The sequence below is a fragment of the Camellia sinensis genome, chromosome 6 (assembly GCF_055761805.1).
Source record: "Camellia sinensis isolate YWXY chromosome 6, ASM5576180v1, whole genome shotgun sequence".
In the NCBI taxonomy this organism is placed as follows: domain Eukaryota; kingdom Viridiplantae; phylum Streptophyta; class Magnoliopsida; order Ericales; family Theaceae; genus Camellia; species Camellia sinensis.
This window is the reverse complement of record NC_138966.1, coordinates 135,045,063-135,064,994: the sequence shown is the minus strand read 5'-3', so window position 1 is coordinate 135,064,994 and position 19,932 is coordinate 135,045,063. Positions and strand designations below refer to the sequence as shown.

General features: G+C 36.0%; 1 long non-coding RNA gene across 2 annotated transcripts; it reads left to right on the top strand.

Annotated features, from left to right (window-relative positions):
* Positions 1 to 1,596: 1,596 nt before the first annotated feature.
* LOC145792911 (uncharacterized) lies at positions 1,597 to 19,658 on the top strand. Of its 2 annotated transcripts, XR_014333102.1 has the most exons (3): positions 1,597 to 1,926; positions 18,815 to 18,883; positions 19,403 to 19,658. It is a non-coding gene; the product is annotated as an uncharacterized LOC145792911 (long non-coding RNA). The 2 variants fall into 2 exon arrangements; XR_014333101.1 differs by lacking the exons at positions 18,815 to 18,883; positions 19,403 to 19,658 and adding an exon at positions 3,663 to 14,314.
* The last annotated feature ends 274 nt before the right edge of the window (positions 19,659 to 19,932 follow it).

The window sequence follows — 19,932 nt, the reverse complement described above, 5'->3', positions numbered from 1 at the left end:
TAAGGCCCCGTATTGGAATAAATAGTTTTGAAATTTTGTCTTTGAGGCCTGAGTGCAGGCCAGTCATGACCTAAACTTTTAGGGGTGGGTTTAGGTCGTGACATGTTGCCTTCACGATAGACATGTTGAGTAGTGCATTGGCAGCCATTGAAGATGATCCTCACATCTTCCACCAAACCTCTGTAAGGGTGTTTCTCACCAGGGCCTTCTACTAGCAGCTTTACAACTTCTTGGACATCGGTTTCCACAATCACTTTGTTGAAGCTTTTTTGGAGAATGATTGTGAGACCTTTGTACACTGCCCATAATTCAGCTTCAAGATTGGTACAACTTTCCATCATTCCATAGTAGTCGCATATCCAAGCTCCCCTCTCATCCCAAATTAGACCTCCAAATCCATTTGGTCCCCTACTCCATTTGCTTCCATCTGTATTCTGCTTTAGAGTACCTACAAGAGGAAGAGACCATTTAATGAGTCTAAATGGGGGTCTAGGATTAAGAATAGATAAGCCAAAAGCAATATCAATTTCAGTGGAGTAATCAAGAATAAACTTCAAACTCTCAAACTGGGTAACCAATTTGTTTGCAAAAACTTTAAGGTTTTTGTTTTTCCAGATTTCCAAAGTGTGACCAAGAAGACAGTGCTCCATGCAGATTTGGCACCAAATTTGGCCCTTGCTTTTGTGACAACCCCACTATATATTATATTTGACATTCAATTATTTAAGGAGATTTGGATTTTAATTAGTCGTTATTCTGATTTAATTTGGGATTTACAAGGATTATGGAGCCCAATCGGTAAGTGATTTTAATAATGATTTATTTTGTAATTAGAAATTGAAGGTCCTAATGGCCTAAGGATTTACGAGGATTATGGAGCCCGATTATGGAGCCCAATCGGTAAGTGATTTTAATAATGATTTATTTTGAGTTTAGAAATTGAAGGTCCTAATGGCCTAAGGCAGTGAAATTAATAAGTTAAATCAATTTAATTTTAAGTATAGACCCATTTGGGAGTTTAATTAATAGTTGGTTCAGTTTAGTAAAATCAAGATTTGATTAATTGGGTCCAAATTGAAGTTAATTATGTTATAAGGTTTGAGAAATTATGATTATTATGAATTAAATCTATTTATGAGGTATCCAATTTGAATATGTAATTTATTGAAGGAAATTTTGAATCTGATCAGAAATTGAAAGCGTAAATGATTTGAGAAAGTAAAATTGATGATGGCAATAAGTTTAATTTAATATTTGGAGCCTTTTAAGAGTTTGATTAAAAATCTGATTTAGATTGGTAAAAACCTAAATATAATTAATTGGGTCTTAATTAAGGTCAATTAGACTAATTAAATTATGTGGGATTCACGTTTAATTATAATGAATTTAATTATGTGTTAATCAAGATTTATTAAGATTAAGTAATGCTTAATTAAATTAATCAATTAGATTAATCCTAAACATAAATTAATTTATGGATGAATCTAGAATTAAGGGTGTAAATGAGTGTGGGTGTATTCAGCAAATTAGTGGGTGTGTGTGTGCACGTGTAAGGCTGAGGACAAGGGAGAGTTGTGTTTGTGTGTGCCCGTGAGTTCAAGAAGAGGTGTAATTTCATTGGGCTCAAAAACAAACAATTGGAGAAGTAAAGAAAAAAAAAAGAGTGAAAGAAACAGGGAGGGAGAACCGAAAGAGAGGAAGAAGTTGACTCATTTTTTTTTCTTCTTCTGAAAATGTTTTTGCTAAATATGGTTTAGAGAAGGAGAGAAGAACCTAGAGAGAGAGAGAGAGAGAGAGAGAGAGAGAGAGAGAACTCAAACCATTGTGCTGGAAAAAGCTTCGGAGAAGTGGGTTCAAGAGATCTAAGTGAAGAAAAGAGAGGAAACTCAAGGAATTAAAAAGAAATTCAGCCATTGAAGACTTAAGGTAAGGATTTCAAGCTTGAATTTTGTAGAATCCTTGTATTATACTTGAATTAAAGATGAGTTTGGGTTCAATTTCATATAATTTGGAAGAAATTAAGTTAGGTTCATGGTTATGGAAATAAATTATTTTGAGTTTGATGATGTAGTCTTGCATGGAATTAAACCTTATTGTTACATGCATGGGCAAATTCTACAAGTTTAATACTCTAATTAAAAATGCATCATAGGATTTCAAGGTTTCGAGATTTTATTTCATGTTTAAAAGGTTTATGGGTTTGGAATTGGGTTTGATATGTAGAAATTAATAATAATAATAAAATCCAAATTAGAGCAATTTTAATTAAAATTATTTAATTTTGATCTTAATTTCATACATGCAAAGTTTCATAACTCCAATTCCATGATGTCAAGGAAAATAGAAAAAGGGTTAAGAATCAATTTCATGTAATTTAAAAGAAATTAGTGAAAGGATGAAGGAATTGAATTAAATTCAATTGTAGAAATTAAATTAGAATTGACCATTTTGTGGGTTTGTTTTTTGTTGTTTTTGAAGGATTGATTTCACATAATGAAGAGAAAAAGGAAAGTTTTGTGAACACAAGTTTGTGGAAATTTGGAGCTTAATCTTGAATTAAATGAGTTTGGATGTAAATGGTTAGAAATTAATCATGTTTTCTTGATAGTTAAAAGAGATTATATGGTTTTAACAAAGTTGTGCAAGACCCCAAGTATTGAAATGAAATCTGGAAGCTCGACTTTTTAGCTTTGAAAACTCAGAATTTTTGCAGATCGCTTGAGCGACCAATTGGTGGCTCGAGCGAACATTATGAGCTCCCAGTATTTTTTACAGAGCTTTGCAGACCGCTCGAGCCACCAAATGTGTGCTCGAACGAAGAGCCCTGTTTTAGAAAATTTTGAAAAGCTGTTTCATGTTCCGATTTCTGTTGTCTTTTATTTCTAAGCACTCTTAGGCATACATTGGGCACTATAAATGAATCAAAAGAGTAAGAAAGAAGGCTAAGAGAATTAAACAAGTTAAGAACGGAATGAATTGTATTGTGATCCGATTTCTATGTGTATTATGAATTGTATAAGATCAACTATAAGGGTGAACCAGGCATCTGAACACTATGAGTAATATCTTAGTAAAGATATGTTCAAGTATGTTATTTTTCAAATGTTACTTCTGTATAAGCTTTATGGATTTGTATGTTTGAATTATGAATAAGTATTCTAAATGTCAGTCTTTTGCATAAGGCTATTTGAATACAAATATGATCATGATCACGAGTATGAAACACACATAAATACGAATATGAAAATGAATTGGGCCCAAGGCCGTTTGATATGATGATTGGGCCTGAGGCCGTTTGATATGATGATTAGGCTTGAGATCGTTTGATATGATTAGGCTCGAGGCCATTTGATATGATTGGACCTGAGACTGTTTGATATGATTGGGCCTGAGGCCGTTTAATGTGAATGAATTGGGCCTAAGGCCGTTTGAATATGAATGTAATGGGCCAAAGACTATTTTAATGAAAAGGTGCTCATGAACATGAATATGAATATACACATAGATATGAATATGGACATAATGTACCTGAGGTCGTTCTAATTTGGTTTACATGTAATATGTATTAATGTGATTTACTTGATTAAGAATCTCATTCATACAACCTCTTTACTTTGGTATTATCCACTGGGCGTTAGCTCAATCTTTATATATATATGTAGGTGAGCAATTGGAGGATCAACGTTAGAATTTGCCCTAGAGTCTGGCTCTTTGTCAAGCCACCCGAGAAGGACCTCTGTTTAGGGGCTCTATTTTATTTTGTCAAGCTTGAGTTGGTCTTTGTATTTTGTTAAAAGTCCTTCATGAAGTGTGTGAGATATGTTATAAAATGTGTCTTCATACATGTATATATAAGTGTGTTAAAAGTGTTTTAATTACTACAGTTGATAATGTACGCACAACTCAATGGACAACATTTTTTTTGTTTTGCTTCCGCTTCAAGCCCCAATTATACTTAAATATTTTGAATTTTGTCTTTGAGGCCGTAGGTAATCTTCGGATTACTGGCCGGTTATGATGCTAAACCTATAGGAACGGGTTTGGGTCGTGAGAATTTTGGAGTTGGAGATTAACCAATTCCTCCAAGTTTCATCAATCATATGTAAATACCAATACTGATTGTGGACAGCAGTCCATACTGCCTTGGCTTTGTGGCATGCTCGAAAGACATGGTTGAGGTCTTCATTTTCACTGCAAAATGGGCAGCAAGAGTTATCTGAAAGCCCTATTTTTAGTCTCATGTTGTTAGTAAGAAGTTTGCCATGTAAGATGGTCCACAAATAACCTTTCAGTTTTTGTGGAATTTTCTTTTTCCACAGCCACTGCCAATCCTCCTCTTTCCCATCATAATCTGAAGCAATTTCAAAAGCATTAGAAGTGGAAAATGTGGCATCAGGGGACCCTTTCAAAACCAGATGATCTAAGTTGGAATTATATTTAGGGGGTTGCTCTTTGAAAATAGAGGCAGCCACAAATGGGGGGGGGGGGGGGAAATTTGATTAACGATAGTTACATCCCAATCACCTTCCACATCAGTGATATCCCTAATCTTGGATATAGAAATATTGTGTGGTATGAGAGCATTTGAGGTCATGACTTCCTCAATAGGTTTCTCCCCACACCACCAATCTTTCAAAATGTCAACAGTGGTGCCATCTCCAATGGACCATTTAGCACCTCTTTTTAAAATGCTTCTAGATTTCAGCATTCCTCTCCACATATGAGAGGATCTACTACTCTTCTTACAAGTCAGAAAAGGTTTGCCTTTCTGTAACGCCCCCAAAATTATATAATAAAGATAACTCATATGCGGAATAAATATGAGAAACAACATACATTTCATGCATCATAATTTACTGTTTAACAACCAGTTAAATGCCTTGTAGGCTTACATCTTTCCAAGTCATTGCTTGGTTACACAAATTGAGTCTCACTCATTACATCTTAAGCCCTCGGCTTTACAAATAACAAACATACACACATAAGACATAAATAAGAAGCCCTTGCTTCCCGAAAGTCCATCCATGCTATTGCCTTGGAGAAAACATCTCGCCTGCACCTGAAAATGATATTCCCGTATAGGGTGAGCTAACAACCCAGTAGAAATAATCTAACACAATTTATGAGGTTTAGCAAAGGTATAAATACCACGTACATAAACAATACCGATACGAAAGTATCCACAAGGCCTGCATATCCATATGCCACTTAAACCATTCTTGTTCCATTTTCCTTCAATTCATTTCCAGTTGATATATGCTACTCAATTCATGAGTTAAATTCATTATCTTTCAACAACCAAAATGTGGCTACAACTCAATGGTTTTCCATTTATGCAAAGCACACATAAACACTTCAAACTTGCCATTTTACGGATAATTCGTTCGAAGGAATCAGCACCCATTTATATATAAAATTTCGGGTCTTTCACCCAGGACACTCTAGCCAACTTGCTTCAAATGGAGTCCATCCCTTTTCTCCTCCCAAACAAATATACATATGCAATGTATTTATAAACATAATCATATATGGAGTACATCCCATTTCTCCTCCCAACAAATACACATTTACGATGTATTTATAGCACAGTCATATTCAATGACAACCAGCAATAGATTAGCATTAAATCGCCTAATCCTCAGACAATTTCTACAACAATCATGACTATCCTCCACCGATAGCCCAATACATTTATCTCTAGACATATATTAAATCTCAAGATAAATAATTATTTAAAACTTCCAAATGTGTGAGATAATACATATCCAATTTCATCAATGACATCAATAACCATCCAATTTAACATATTCAATGTTAATTCCAATTATTTATACAAGATAATCATTTTATCAAGTTAGGGCAAAAATCCCCCCTTTTCCAATATTGACCCAAACACCCAAAATCAACTATTTTGGTACACCAAGATCTTATATTCAAACCCCATACTCATTTATCTCTTATACATCAAAAACCCCTCTTTTCATTTCACACCCAAATCTTAGGTTTGTCCAAACCACAACCAAATCTCATCATCTATACACAATAGCAAATAACTAAGCTAAAGACCATATTAGAGTGTAGAAAATCCCTACCTCAAGTTAGAAGAGGAAACAAGCCAAAAATCCAAATTTTCGATTTTGTCGGATTTTGATCTCCACCGATCAAAATGTTGCTCTCACCAAGCTCTTCACTTTGGCCTCAAGAACTTCAATTTCTTAGCATCCATTCCAGATGTAACCTCACAAAGAATGAAATTAGAGTAGCTCAAATATGGATTGAGAGATGGTACTTCTTTTTTTTTTTAAAAGCTTAAAGAGTCTCAATTTCTGAATTAAACATCTAATTCTTCAACCATCAATATCCCTACTCAATTTCGTTCTCTGACAAAATTAAGTGCCAAATAACTAGCATACACAGCCACATGGAGAGAAACAGTTTGTTTTTTTTTTCTTCAATTAATGACTATCCAAGTCCCAAACAGTCCTTCAGAAAATAACAAGAATACACATTGAATTAAGGATGGCTCCACTTGAATTTCTTCAAAGAATATACACTGTATCCTCGTGTATCATAATTTTATCGTCCCCGAGTTTCTCTAACAGAAACATGATCTCTGCCCGCGAGTAAGGTACAGTTGACCTGCTGTTGATAGTAGTTTCAATATCTTGAATAGATATGCAATCCAAGTGATGTTCCCGCACATGCAAAACAACATCAATGCCATTGAAATCCATGACGCAACCACCATGCTTGTGCATTTCAACAGCCGTATTGGTCTCGCCTAAGAGTCTCATACTCTCTTCGTAGGTCTGATTCAAATACCACAGTTGTGCCTTAGTGGCTTGTTTGCCAAAGGAAGTGAAGGCGAAGGAAGATACGGCGTCGCAGAGCTTGTCCTATTTGAGGAGCCTGAGACTGTTGTCGAGAACAACTGATGATGTATCGGTGTCTTGTTTCAGAAACAAGGGCAAGGGGGGTTTGTTGAGGAAAGCTCAACTCTTGAAACGACCCAACCTACTATGCCTTCTACCACTAGTGGTGGTGATTGTAGAAATGGAGCTGATGGAGGAGATGTAATAATTGTTTCCAAACACAACACAATTAATCATTATATATCTATTTATGTTCCTCCCTTCAACAAACTGGTATGAACAAGTATGAACAGCCAAGTTCGGCAATTTGTAGCAGAGGTTGGAGAGAGAGAGAGAGCTGGAAATCTATTGAAGTGAATCGAGAAGTGGGGTCAACTCGAGGTCGGTGGGTGTGAGATAGAAATGGCGATGGAGGTTTTTTTTTTAGATTTTCTTTGTGGGTTTTCAGTGGGTTTTCCATGACAAATTCCCATGAAATCAAAAACCCAATTGGAACAGAATTATTTCCTTGCTTGCTTTATCAAGTTTTTTCTCTCTGCATCACTTTCTTTACACTCTGTATCTCTCACCACCAAAAACATCATCATATTCCACCCCCTCTTTGCTTTCTCTTTCCCAAAAAAATTCTCTAACCATTCCATCTCTTTTCTTTTAGTAGACCACACCACCTATTCTCTACCATCTCTCATTTTATTTATTTATTTATTTATTTTATTTTTTATTTTTGGTCTTTACATTTCAAATACTTGGCTTTCAAAACCTCAGTCCACATACCTCCCTCATTGTTAATAAGTTTCCATCCCAACTTAGAAAGAAGAGCTAGATTATGATATCTAACCTTCCTAATGCCAAGTCCACCATGCTTCTTCTTTTTGCAAACCTCATTCCAATTAACAAGATGAATTTTCTTTTTCTCTAGGGTATCACCCCAAAGAAAATTTATATTCATCTTGTCAATATCATTACACACTCTTTTGGGTAAATCCATAGTTTGCATAGAGTAAGAAGGTACAATAGAAGTAACAGATTGAACAAGAGTAGCTCTTCCTGCCATAGACAGAACATTCATTTTCCAACCAGCCAACTTATCCTGAAGTTTTCAAGGATATAATTAAAATGGTTCATGGCCACCTTTTTATTCAAAAGCGGGACACCCAAGTATTTACCCAAATCAGTTGTTAATGGAATGCTACATCTAGCACTGAGATCTCTAGCCTTGCTAAGATTAAGGTTAGGGGACACAAAAAGTTTAGATTTTTGGAGATTGATTTTAGTTCCAAATATGAAACTAAACTCATTCATAACTTCATTAATAATGGCATAATTTTTTGTATTAGCTTTTGCAGAAAGAATTAAATCATCAGTAAAAAATAGGTGCATGATACAAGGTCCTCCTCTAGCAATAGAGATTCCTTTCAATCTCTTTTGTTCAGCCTTTAAGCTTATCATATTAGACAGTCGTTCCATGCACAAAACAAAGAGGTAAGGAGATAAAGGGTCACCTTGCCTGAGGCCCTTCAAAGGCCTAAACTCCTCTAGAGCTTTACTATTCCATAAGATAGAGGTCTGTACAGAGGTTACACATCGCATGATTAAATCCACCCAATTCTCATTGAAGTTAAATTCAAGAAGAGTTTCTTTAAGGAAATGCCACGAGATATTGTCGTAAGCCTTTTCAAGATCAATTTTCAAAATCATATTGCCCATTTTACCTTTTTGGAGCCTCATGGAATGTATGACTTCTTGAGTAATGATGATGTTGTCACTGGTATTTCTACCAGGGACAAAGCTACTTTGATTAGGCCCTACAAGTTTATCAAGAAAAGGTTTGATTCTATCCACCAAAATTTTTGTAATGATTTTATAGGTAACATTACAAAAGCTAATAGGTTGAAAATGTTTAACCCTCTTAGGATTTTCAACTTTTGAAATAAGAGCAATAAGGGTCCTATTTATCTCCCCAGGTATATGGTTTGTATTAAAGTAATTATGGATGTAGGAAAAGGCACCATGGCTATCAATATCCCAAAACTTATGAAAGAAAATAGCCTAAAAACCATCTTTACTAGGAGCTCTGAAAGCTTTGATATTATTAACAGCTTTCTTCACTTCCTCATCAATAATAGCTTTAGACAACTAGTATTATCAATATTGGATAAAGTGCATGTAATAATGTTACACCAGTGGTTCAAAGAGTTGGTAATGGGATTCTCAAACAAATTTTTGAAATGAGTAACAACAAAATTCTTAAGGTCAGAGGGATTGTCAATCCAGACCTCATCATCATTCTGAAGGACCTCAATTCTAAGTCTCCTTCTTTTAATGAGAGTGGAAAGATGAAAGAACTTAGTATTGCAGTCCTCTTGAACAATCCAGTTCTCTCTGGATTTCTGAAACCAGAGGAGTTTCTCCTGGTAGAGAGTTTGATTATACTATTCCACCAGCTCTTTTTCAAGCAAGTGAAGATTGTGGGTATAGACACCGGATTGAGATTTTTGGATCCCTTAATCCTCCCTAGAAGCCATGTCTTCTGTTTAAAAATATTGCCAAAAGTATCCCTATTCCAAATAATTACCTTATTCGCCAAAGTGTGAAGTTTATCAATAAGATCAGGACTAGAATGATTCCAACTATTCTCAACAATAGACCTGAGCCCTCATGGATAATCCAGGCTGCTTCAGATTTAAAAGGTCCAGAGAGAGGGTTAAGGGAAATTTTACCTTCAATGAAGACCATCATCGGAGAGTGATCAGAATAAGTTTTGAAGAGGTTACGAACAAAGGCATCGGGGAATTGGGTTCTCCATTCCGCATTGCAAAGTGCTTGATCCAGTCGGACTAAAGTGTTTGCCTAGCCTTGCCTATTGTTCGACCAAGTGAGGCTAGCTTTATCCAAGATCCATGAGGTTACAGTTGTTGATCCTGTCATTGAATTTCCGACTACGCCTTTGACTCTGATTATGATTTTGATTTTGGTTCATAGTCAACCCTCTTTTCTCAGCACTGCTAGCATAGTCATTGAAATCTCTAGCAACAAGCTAAGGCATATTCATATCCCGGGCTATTTCATCCAATTTTTCCCATAGTTCATCACGAACTCTAGGATTTGGGCTTGCATAGATTGCCGATAACAGCCATTCTGGGTAGTTTTGTCTAGAGATGGTGGCAAGGATCATTTGTGAGTTAGCTTCTGAGATTCTAGCATTGACATTGTTGGGATTCCATATCATCCAGACACTTCCACTTCTACCGATAGGGTCTACATGTGCAGAGGCTGTGAAACCAAGGGTGTGAAAGAACATACCCATAGATTGAAGATCAACTTTAGTTTCCATGAGTACTAGAATATTAGGTTTCTATATTTTGATCAGCTCTTTAATGTTCCTCTTGAACTTGTTGTTTCCAGCTCCACGACAATTCCAAAATAGCATATCCATTAGAGACATTTGGGGAAGATTGGCAATTGTGCTGGTATGCCTAGAGTCTCCCTAACTCTGATATGGTTGTCCTCCATGGATAGTTTCGAGCTCGCCGTCACTAGGTGCTGACTCTGGCTTGCTTCAAATTGCCACCACGGTTTGATCTTTAGTTTCACTTCTTCTACCTACCATTCTACAACAACGAGGTGAGATGCTTCTTTCTCTGGTTCTAGGAACAGCATCACTCGATGTTGTGAGATCTTGTGCTAGGTTGTGTTCATCACTTGCTCCTCAATCTTCTCTCTCTCGGTTTGCATTTCTTCGTTGCTCATCCTAACAAGTGCCTTTCAAACACTAGTTAAGATGCATTTAATGATATATTAATTTGTCTTAATTTTAATAAGTTTCTACTTTTAATTACTCATTAAATTGATAAGTTTCTATTTTTAATAACTCATTAAATGAATGCATTTATTATTTAGTGTTTCAATAACTTTGAAAATTGTAATATTTAAACTTTTTATGTATAAAAATAAGAAAAATTATCTGTGTGGAAGTGGATATGAAATACTCCTTTAGTCCAAATGAGTCCTTGGGTAATCATTCTAGCAGTGACCTAAAATAAGAATGAAACTCTGGATTGTGATGTCGAAATGAACACTCCGACAGACAAGTTATTTTTTCTAGAAGGGTTGGTGTTTTATGGTTTCTTGAGGTTCAAGGTTCTTAGCACATACCTCTTTCTCCAGCCTCTCTCATCCTTTTATAGAGTTACTCTCCTCGATCTTTACTCCATACAACTTAGCCCTTCATCATCATTCTGTCAAGGCCCATCCCTCTACTATACTTTCTTGAAAGAAACATTTTGGTCCCACCTAATGGGTCCATGCCAACTTGCCCGACATATTTGGCTCTTCTATTTGGCATAAGTACCTAGAATTCGGCGCTCCTCGATATTTTCATGCTTAATCGAACATTTATTCGTCAATGACGTAGTCCGATGGGCTTTGGCCTTATTTGGCCCATTTTAAATAGGCTTCGATGCTCTGTTGACCGTTTTCAAGTATATCAATTCTTGGGCTCCCACAATTGCCCCTCGAGCACAAGGTTAATTCATAGTGGGTTGCGTGCTTGGCTTCTTTTTTAGGCCATATTCACAAATTTTAAGATTAATTTTACTTTGTGCCTAGAAATTTGGATGCATGATGGACACGTTATTTTATTGATGACAAGTCAAATGAGATGCGATGTGAAATGATTGCAGTTTCCCAGTTCTTTGTGATTTCCATTCATTTAATGCAATTTGAAAACCTTTTGTCCTTTCATTTCTGAAAGGACTTTGTACTAGCATCCTCTCAACCTTTCATCTTCAACTTCTTACTTTTGACTGCTCTGCTCCATCTACTCTCTTTATTCTTCGCGAGTTCTTTGCTTCAACATATAAGTCCTTTTAGCCTAACTTTTTATTTCATTTTGTTTTTCAAAATTTTTGGTATGTCCTTCTTCTGTTACCTCATTCTTTTGTTTTTCTTTCTATGTTTTACTTCGATCCTATGGCCAACCATCTGAAAGCCCTATTGTTCGAGGATAGGATCATCGTCTTCCGTCGTCACTTCTCGATCCCTGATGATGTTCAACTGACCCTCGTTAAGGGCGTAGAAATGAACATGGAGAGGGCTGACACTAACACCATTGTCTTCCCTCTACTGGAGATTACTAAAGGTGGAGTTCGTTTTCCCCGTCATCCTTTGCTTAGGACTGTTTTCAACTATTGGGGCCTCATTCCTTCTCAACCCAATGTAAATTTTTACTGAATAGTAATGGACATAATAAAGTTGAACCGTAGACTTCACTTGAACTTAGGAATTTCTACCGTTCGATATTGTTATGCCCTTGCCAAATTGTCTAGTTGGCAAGGGCGTTACTTCTTAAGAGCTAAGGACACCGACCACCACCTAGTAACTATGCTTGCCAGCTCTGGCAAAAGGGTGAATGATGTGATGGTTGTCGTTCAAGGCAACTGGGAATTTGGCAAAGTAGAGGAACACTTAATGTGATAACCCCATTATGTGTTATGCCGTTAATCTTTAATTATACTCGTGATTATGTGCTTAATATGATTTTGGATGCTAAGTATGTAATTATATGTATTTTTGAATTTATATATGTCCATTGTAGAGATATATATAGCATATTCTGTCATAATATGAAATTAAGGGCCGTAGAGGCATCAGAAGCCGAAATTGACTGTACCAATTAGCATAATTTTTAAAGCCTACAATGGAATTTAATTAAAAATTGATCCGGATCAAATAATTAGATTAAATTGATTAAAATAAGTGTAATTGATTAACCTTAATCAACTTTGTTTAGCCTAAGCTAATTACCTTATATATATATATATATATGTTGAGATAGTGCTTAAGCTCATATCTTTGAGCTCCTCTTCAACAATTTGGCTGAGGTTAAGTTATATAGAGAGAAAAGAGTGAATCCTAGAGAGAGAAGGAGCTTATCCTTGAAGATTTGCTTAAGAAATTGAAAGATTGTGTAGATTAATCAAGTTCTAGCTAGAATTGGGAGGATTGAAGACTTTAGGTGAGTTTTTGAAACGTAATTTGTGAGTTTAAGTTCATAACTATGTGAAGAAGATAATGAAATGCATTACATGAATTGAGTCTAGAATGAAGAATTGAAGATTAATTCATCCGTGCATGTAAGAGATCATTGCGAAATCTCATTTTATTGTGTAATCTATGTTGGCTAAGTCAATAGAAAGGTCATTTTGATCATGCATGCATAATTCATGAGGCTATGAACTTGAATTTCATGTATATAAAGTCTTCGAAAAGAAATTATACCAAAATGGGCCATCCATGACATGCCTTGTATAGCCACCTTGCATTTTGGCTTGTTAGCCTTGGGTGTGTGAGTGTTGAGCATGCTTTACTTGCTTTGTTTCAGTGGTTTGGAACCACTTACCATGTCATTTCAGTCCTTGTGGCATGCTCGTATGCTTGTATTTGATGTTCCTTTAAGGCCTTAGAGGGTTTGTGTTTCATGCTCAATGAATGTGCCATTGCGTATGCCATCATGTTTAGGCCTCTAGGATGCCATGTCAATGTGTTTTTGGCTTTGTTTTAACATGCTAAAACTCTGATTTTGGTTGTTCAAATCATGTCATATTTGGTTTTGCTAAGTGTAGTTCAATACCCCTTTGGCGAGCCTTAGACCTTGGACCTTAGTTGTATGCTTGGCATGTCTTGTTTACTTGGTTTGGCACCTTTTGTAACATGATTTCAGAGCTTAGTACGCTTGCCATATGTCCATGTTTATCCCCTTTTAAGTATGCTTAAAAGTTGCTTCTATGTGCCTAAGTGTTGGACCATGTTTGCATGCATGATTGTATGTGCTTTGGCCCTCGTTTCCTTGGCATTTGGCCACTGTTTTGGACCTAGTAGAGAGCTGTCCATCTTGGTGTAAGTCCCTCCCTTGCATGTGGTCGCATACTTTCCTTGTGTGTTGTTACATATTTGGCCTATCGTATGTTATGGCATGCTTGAAACACTTTGCATTTGGCATGCATTCTCTTGGTTAGGTTGCTTAACATGTTGTTACATGTCTTGCATACTTACATGTTTACATTGCATCTTGCATGCTTGATTAACTTGCATACTTGTTACATGCTTGTTTGCTTAGGTTGTGTGCCTAGTATACATTGCCTGCTCACATGTTTGATAGGTTGATACATGCTTGCATGTTTGCACGTTGGCCCCATGTTCATATTGCATACTTAGCTCCCACGCTTAGGTTGCATTTGGCATGCATGCCTTGCCTCTTGAATTGATTATGATAGAGGTTGGGCCTCCATTGTTTGTTTATGTGCATTTCATCCCACACCAAAATGCACAACTTTGTTTCTTAGGCCATCACGCATTGAAATGCGCGATTGGTGATCTGAGAATCGAGTACCATACCCGTTTGAGTCATAAACATGATAAGGAGTGTGGTGGTGCAACATTTGCTTGAAAATGCATTGCCATGTCTTGTCTGCCTTCTGCTGCTGTCAAAATAGGGTTCTACAGGAATGGATGGTCGGCCGACCATTTCTATTGCCGACCGACCAAATATTTGAGGCCGAGAGCTGAATCGATGGTCGATGACCACTTACCTTTGGCTGGTGACCATTCCTCATGGTCGGTGGCATTTCTCAGTGTTCAGAGGGTGTACCTTGGGGCTTGTGCAGTCTTCAGAGGAGGAAAACAGTGAAAATAGAGGCAGCTTGTGCATGGCATTGGATTTCCGGGCGAAGCCAATCCGAGCATGTGTGCATCCCTCTTCCTGAGGCCCTTTACTGCTTTCAGTAGCTTAATTGATTCGTTAATTAGTTAAGTGTTGTATAATTTAATTAATTAGCTTGTAGGTTAATTAATTTGTATATTCTTTTGGTCCCTCCGAGCGAGGGCGAATGTGCAATAAGTGTAGGTGCGTGTGTGCATGTCTTCCAACCCCCACTTCTTTCTCTCTTTTACTTACCTGCTTTTGATGGTTAGTATTAGGACATATTTAATTTAGCATCCTTATGTTATGCATGCGTACATCCATTCATTTGTATTGCATGCACTGGGCTCGGCGCATCATACTAACTGCATAGTATTTCAAATCTAACTTGAATACGTGTTACTTGTTGCATTCCACATGCCACTCTTAGATTAGCCGAGCCTATTCTAGATTGCATTTTGCATGCGATGCATTAGTCATTTAACATGGACTTGGATCATGCATTTGATTGCTAACATGTTCATTGTTTTGGCTCGGAGTACGCTGTAAGTATTTATGCTTTAGCATTTCGCATGAGTGTGAATGTTAACATGACAGCATGCTTACCATGTGGCTATGTGCTTATGTGATATTACTGCCTGAATGCCTGTGGGTGAAGGTTGGATTGCTTGAGTTGGAACAACTCGTTGAAATCCGTATTTTAGCCTACTTGCGAGTAGCAAAATTGAAATCATTTTCTGAACAAACGGATATGCAATGCTTTGTTCCAAATTAGGCGATCTAGTCTATACTTTTGTGTTGTGCGCATCACATAGTAAGATTAGCTAATTAATTGGAACAAGGACACATAATGTTTTCAAAACTCGATATCATGGTTAGCAGAGACCGATCTTCGGATCGGACGAGCGGGGGTGCTCATAGCTGACCTTCCCCAATCGTACCTAAGTTCTCGAGCCGAGGCAACTTTGGTAATGACGGACACGTGGCCTTAGGCAAATGAGTCAGGGTTTCCTAAATTCCCCCATAAAAAATATTTAGGTGGCGACTCTGTATCTAGCAAAGCAGTCCATGTTTGACACTTCTTTCTAAAAATCTATTTTCTCAAAACGATTTGCCGGAGTTGGACTCTTTGGTTCAGATTTAGAACCGTGACAATTTGAGTCCTGAACTGTAGTGAGCCCAAAACGAACGGAATGGGATTTCCCTCCTGGGGCGTTCGGGGGACGTCTACAGTCACATTTGAATTTGGAACCTTGGAGTTGTGTTTTAAAGCTCAAATAAAATTCTGGAAATTCCAGAATTCGAGTAGTTCGCTCTAGCGATGGAATTGTTGCTCGAGCGTACATTTCGAGCTCCCAACATTTTTGCAGACGTTGGAGGTTGGCTCGAGCAACCAAAGTACCGCTCAAGTGACCACCTCACATTTTGAGCCTTGGCTCGAGCCTAGATTACGAGCATCCAGTACTTTTGCAGACCATGGGGATTCGCTCAAGGGACCAATGTTACGCTAGAGCGAAGTACCTGTGTAACGACCCCATCACGTGTAATGATTAGTACTTGATTAATTAAGAGGATTTGAAATTTAATTGCCGAGTATTAGGATTTAATTTGGGATTTATGAGAATTGTGGAATCTGACTCGTATATGATTCTATTAAAGATTTATTTCAAAATTAGAAATTAAGGGTCCAAATGGCTTAAGGAAGTGAAGTTAGGAAGTTGAATCGATTTAATCTTAATTACGGACCCATTTGGGAGTTTAATTAAAATTCGATTCAGTTTAGTAAAATTGAGATTCGATTAATTAGATCCGAATTGGAGAAAATTAAGTTAATTAAATTATGAGGATTGAGAATTGTGATTATTACGAATTAAATTTATTTATGGGATGTCCAATTGGAATATGTAAATTAATTAACGGAAATTTGGAGTCCGATCAGAAATTGAAGGCCTAAATGATTTAGGAAATCAAAATTGATGATGGCAATAAGTTTGATTCATTATTTGGAGCCTTTTAAGAGTTTAATTAAAAATCTGATTCAAAATGATAAATTTAAATATAATTAATTGAGCTCTAAAAGAAGTCAAATTAGATTGATTAAATTATGAGAGATTTATGATTAGTTATGGTTAATTTAATTATATGTTAATCCAGACTTATTAAGAATAAGTATTATTTAATTAAATCAATCTTAACCATAAATTGAATTATGGGAGGATCTAAAATTATGGGTGTATATGAAGTGAGGGTGTGCTGAGAAATCCAAGTGGGTGTACTGAGAAATCTGGTGGTGTATGTGTATGCATGTTAAGTGTTGTGTTGGGAGCCTTAAACATTGTGCACGTGTGCATGTGGTGTGTAGGTGTGTGTGTGTTATTTCTTTTGTGCTGGAGTATCCTTGGGGTGAATTGAAGTCAAACCCAGAGAGAGAGAGAGAGAGAGAGAGAGAGAGAGAGAGAGAGAGAGAGAGAGAGAGAGAGAGAGAGAGAGAGAGAGAGAGAATTTTGCTGGAACAAGAAACAAAGGAGGAGAAGAAAAAAATTGGAAGAGGAGCTCTAGTTTTTGAGGAAGAAGAAGAGCTAGCAAACTTAAGGTATGGAATTTATGTTTAAATTATATAGAATCCTTACATTATGCTTGAAATTAAAGGTGAAATTGGAATCAATAGCAAGAAGATGAAGAAAAATTAACTTAAGTAAGAGATTATGGAAGTTAATTTGGAATTGGGTTCAAAACATGAAATGGGCTACATGCCTGTGGATGATTATGGAAAATAAATTAGAAATTGATTATTTTAAGTTTCATTTGTGTTATTCCTCATGAATTTGGGCTTCATCTTTACATGCATCAATGAATCTTTGAGAAATTTGGAGAATTAATTTCATGTTTGGGTACAAGGAGAGCAAGTTTTGGGAAATTATGAATTCATGAACATTTTGAACTTAATATTGAATTAAAGGAATTTTGGATGTAATTGGTTTGAATTTTGACCCTAATTTCACACATGCAAATATTTTCTAAGAGTTTTATAACTTTAATTTCATGTTTTAGATAATCCTCCATGCATCATGAATTAAGAAAGTTATGGAATTAGTCTCATGGACTTTGTAAGAAATAAGGTTTTAAGTAAGAAATTAAGTAGACTCATAGTTGTGGAAATTAATTTGGAAAATTAATTGTTTTGATTTGATTTTGTAGTATTTTCTTGTAATACATGAGTTTAAGGGAATTGAGCCATTCAAGTTCATATTTTGAAGAGACAAAGGAAATGTTTTAAGAAAATCAAGTTTATGGAAATTTGGAGTTAATCCTAAAGTTTTGATTTTATAATTAGATTTTTATTTAATCCGTGCATGTGATGCAATTTAAAAATTTTATTCAATGTAGATACATTTTAGAACACCCATGATTATAAATTAAGTATTTGGTTAAAAATTGAGTTAAGTTGAATTTCTAAGAAATTGATTTGTGTAATTCATAGTTAAGTTGATTTTGTTATTAATAGTAAAATTGGATCTATTTGTATTACATACATCATGGAATTTCAAAGAGGTTGGGAAGTCTAATTTATATTTTAGAATTGTGGGTTGATATAAAGAAGATGAATTAAAACTAAATTGGGCAATTGGAGCATAATTTTGAATGAATGTTTTCTAATTGAAAGTGTTTACTAAATTATACAATGGTTCTCCATTTTTGTGTATAAAAAATACATGCTTTGAGGCTTTGAATATCAAATTTGAACTTCAATTGCAATTTTGAAAATTCAAGAATTTACGCTGTCCGCTCGAGCGTGAAAATCGAGCTCCCAGAAGTTTTTCAAATTTTACAGTCCGCTCGAGCGACCAAAGTGGCGCTCGAGCGGAGACCCCATTTTCAGCATATTTTGGAAAGTTGCATTTAGTTCACATTTTTATTCTCATCTCTTTCCAAAGCATTCTAGACATGATTTATGACTCAATAAAGATTAATAAGCTACCAATCAACATAAATTAGTTAGTTAAAGAATGAATCATTGATCTAGTGGTAATTATTTAAGCAACCAAGTAAAAGATCAGTCTATTTGGAAAAGAAGGGCTTAGTAATGAAAGAATATGTAAAATAAGAACCCGATTTATTTGAATAAGAAAGAATAAGCATAGTAGAACTTCGGACTATTTAGACGGAAAAAGACTAGAAAAGTCAAGTTTGATCAAAGGAGTAATATTGTATTTCAATGTGTATATGTTTTGTACTTGTGTAGGTCACGCGCCATTGTCTGCCTGATTTATCTGATATGTTCAGTCCGTCTGATTTGCTTCTGCGGCTATCTGTGAGTAATAACTTTGTAAAGTTATCTTCAATGTTAAATATTTTCTGAACATTATGATATGAAATGATTAATTTCTGAAATGCTACACTATGTTTGAAATGAATGAATGATTGTCCAAGATTCTAAAATGCATTCGTGGCATCCTAGCATCATATGATATGCGTCTCTTTATGGGTCATCAGGTCCCTTCATAGGTCATCAGGTCCCTTTTTGGGTCATCAGGTCCCTTTATGGGTCATCGGAAACGTCTCTGTGCACATGAGTCATCGGAATGCCTTCAAGGCCGTCCCTTCATGGGTCATCGGATTTGTTAACGCTAATGGATGTACCACGTACGATTATATGCAAAATCTGAATATGAAAATGATTATGAATATGTATATGAATCTGTTTCTGATTTGGAATCTGAATATGCATAAGAATCTGATTTCTGACTCTGTGATGGACGTTATTCATTAAAACCTTTTACTCTGTTATTATTCACTGGGCTCTAGCTCACTGTATTATTTATGTATGTAGGTGATCAGGCGCGTGACCAGGTTTAGAGGCATCTGCCTAGAATCTGTTTTTGTCAGCCAACCTATGTGCCTCCCGTGGAGGTTCCGGACATGTCAAGTGATTATCGCTATGTGATTTAAAGTTTAAGTTTTGTTTTCGTGTTTGGTTGAACAAGTCTTGTGTATTTTGTAAATAGGGCTAAGTCCCTTTTTGTCTAATCTGTATTTATATGATGACTTAAAGATAATGTGTATATATGTATATAAAAAGTTTAAAATTTTTCTGTCTCATATAAGTCTGCACAGCTCGATGGATGTTATATGTTGTTATTTGCTTCCGCTAGCCCCTAATATTATGTTAATCTGTCTCAGAGGCCTTCGGTAATCCCAGGATTACTGGTCGGTTACGATACTAAACCTATAGGGGCGGGTTTGGGTCGTGACAACTATTTAAGGAAATTTTGAAAAGTAGGCTCGAGCCTAGATTACAAGCATCCAATACACATTTTTCATTCAATATTCTTTGTTCATGTTCATATCACATATTCACAT